At 29.6% G+C, this 3,203-nt stretch overlaps 1 long non-coding RNA gene across 4 annotated transcripts; it reads right to left on the reverse strand.

Annotated features, from left to right (window-relative positions):
- Positions 426-2,945, reverse strand: LOC107609736. 4 transcript variants are annotated; one of them, XR_002351010.1, is made up of 4 exons: positions 2,765-2,945; positions 2,219-2,403; positions 1,732-1,975; positions 426-652 (listed from the first exon to the last, which is right to left on the reverse strand). It is a non-coding gene; the product is annotated as an uncharacterized LOC107609736 (long non-coding RNA). The 4 variants fall into 4 exon arrangements; XR_002351011.1 differs by lacking the exon at positions 426-652 and adding an exon at positions 777-1,524; XR_001613257.2 differs by lacking the exon at positions 1,732-1,975.

Genomic DNA, 3,203 nt, shown 5'->3' on the forward strand with positions numbered 1-3,203 from the left:
AACATATCAAATATCAAAAAAAAAAACAAAAGGACAAGTGGCCAAGCTAAAGATATGAAGTCTAATTAACAATAAGAATTAGACAAAGACTAATTATAAGCTTATTACTGTTTTCTAATAGTAAGTATACGCTAATCTAAAAAGAAATTAGACATGTAAAATTGACAAAAGTTACAAGAGACAAAAGCATGATCTTACCATGATATAAAAAAAAAAATGTGCTGCAAAACCAAAAATAATGAAATATCTCATTTATTAAATTTCCAAGATAACATATCAAAAAAAAAAACAAAAGGACAAGTGGCCAAGCTAAAGATATGAAGTCTAATTAACAATAAGAATTAGACAAAGACTAATTATAAGCTTATTACTGTTTTCTAATAGTAAGTATACGCTAATCTAACGGACATAAAGAAATTAAAATATCATAGTCAAAAAGTGGGAACTATTACTCATATCCATCAATCATATCATGTCTTCCAAATAAAATCAACAATATAACAGCCTGTTATTAATATGCAAACATAGTCATAGTCATAGTCATCAAGTACAAACACTTATTCTAACCATTCAGAGAGTTGTTAAAAACAAAGTAACAAACCAAACCCAGTATTCTAGCATAGCATCTTTGACCTCTCTACCAATCTTCTGCCTATAGAAGTCATAAAAAAAAATCATGATTATAAATTATAATCAGTGTATCAGTTAAGCTACATATAATTGTCTAGCTGGGGATTTAAAATAAATAAATACTAATCTAAGTATTAGCTCATGTGATTATTATCAATTTCATGTACCTCCACCTCTTGAACACAAAAAATGATAACTTCCATCACTATTCCTAATTTCTTATATTCAAATAGTTTCCGTATAATGTTGTGTTAATCCCATGCAATGGCTCTACAAGACAAATATGAGTACATAAAATATTTCTTTTATGCTAAAATCAACCTTGATCAGTAGCCATTGAGAGCATTATTGGGACAAGTACAAAATAAATCATCCTTGCATCATGGCAATTACAGAATGATATTTTCACATTCCAAATCAATGCTTTTTCAGTTTCAAAATCGTACAATTCAGCAAAAACAACTCAATAACCAAGATAACTATACCACTAATCATTAGATCACTGTTTTTTCCACTCATGAAACTGCAAACTTAATCAAACAGTTATCCTAGTATTAATTATATTCAAATCCACCTTTCTTCAGGGTATATCTTTTGAGTTTTGAATCCTTTCTACATATTCTGCACCAAATCTTGAAAATTTGCCAATCCCAAAATTTAAGATAGATTAGGTGCTCACATTTTATGTGTAGGTGAGCTACTAATCCTTGATGAGCTGATGATATTCTGGGTATTAACTCTAGCAATCTCACATATGTAACACTAAAGATTGAATGAATTATTGTCTACTGCATTACTGAAAAGATTTTTGTCAATCCAAAGACTCAGATTATGAACTGATCCTCCAATAATAATAAGTACTATGTCTCTGATGAATTAGTGATGCCCATTTTCCTAAAACAATCAAAGACAATAATTGGATTTACCTTATAATAAGAGATACTATCTAGAAGTCTCTTAGATATGAAAGCCACAAATGTAGAAAAAATCTAAATAATTAAAATACATAGTAACTAGCCGCCATATGTGAAGTGAGTTAGTAGAAGTTAGAATTCTAGGAGTAACTATAGCCAACCAGCTTTCATAATTATACATATCTACCTTATCCATTATTGTATCATAGTATCATATTGGAGCATCTCCACCTCATATTTTCACCACTCTTTGCATAAATTCCAACACACACAGAGTTTGAAAAATTCTAAAGGTATGGGATAATTTAATTTGCTTTTGTCCTTAGCTTTTTTCTTTCCATAAATTCCATTCATGTGAATCTTAGATGCCAAGTTGCTACAGTATGTACATCCTAGATATATAGAACTTCAGAGATAAACTCCAAATCCATCTGCTTCCAAACAAGCATAAAAATGGTACCTCATCAGATATATTAATTGTTCATTATCAAATATCAACAAAAAAAATATATAAAAAAAAAACAGTTATAATTATAAGTTGCTAATCCACTAACAACCCCTTCTGCATATTGCCCCAAACATATTTGAAATTCTTTTCTATCACAAGAATAATTTCAGTAAATTGATCCAATAATATTTGATGAGTCATGATGGGGGGTCTAGTTTCTGTTTACCTTGTGCTTCAGTTGTTTTTGAGCTTCAATTAATGGCTGTGGGGGACCTTGATGAGAGAGGGTTCTTGAACTGTAGGTCCTGTTTCACCAACTATCAAAGCTTGTAAATGCTCACCTCCTCCTACTTTCCCCTCTTCAAACCATCTCCAATCTAACTCCAATAACCATTGATTTTAATCTCAAATCTTATCCCAGGTTGTTGAAGTTTCAATGAGTAAATGAAACCATTAATCAGTACTACTACAGTTCACTAAGTTCTTCCAGAAAAAATCATTACTTTGTTTAGTGTTTGACAAAAAGTAAAGCTGCAAATCCATTTCTTTACTACCAACTATATCCATCATACACTTACTGAAATAAGTTCATTGAATTTGGACTGGAACAGTACATATTATATAAAATGAAGAATGATTATCATATCAGAAAGTAAGCTAAGCAAATCAACAAACAGTTGATAAGCATAATTTAGAATAGAAAATGAAAACAGTTCCAAAGCTGAAAAAAAAAGTATGAGGAATATAGAATATTGTTAGCATAGGCACATACCTGATGAGAGGTTGGTTTTGGAATGTTTTCAATGGCTAGCTAGAAAGACAGATACTACTTTGGATTATGGAAGTGCATAAGATAAGGGATAAGAAGAGCTGAAAAAAATTAAAAGAAGAAGAAAAGAATACACAACACAAACACCACAATGATCAAAAGACAAAGTACTCTCCAAGTGTGACCAGTACTTTTAAAATTTTTGTCAGTAAAAATCTATTAGATGTTTTAGTAGTAAATTTAAGACGCAATATAAAAATACGTTGGAGTAATAAAAATTTTAGTTTTTCTTTTATCAAAAATAAGAGACTCGAATTCGTAACTTTTTAATTGAGTATGGAGAGATTATGCTATTTGAACTATAACTTATTGGCAATAAAAAATTTAGTTATTTTATATGAAAACAATAAAAAAAATATTTTTTTTTTATAGAATAATCAAA

This window comes from Arachis ipaensis, chromosome B07 (genome assembly GCF_000816755.2).
Source record: "Arachis ipaensis cultivar K30076 chromosome B07, Araip1.1, whole genome shotgun sequence".
Lineage (NCBI taxonomy): Eukaryota > Viridiplantae > Streptophyta > Magnoliopsida > Fabales > Fabaceae > Arachis > Arachis ipaensis.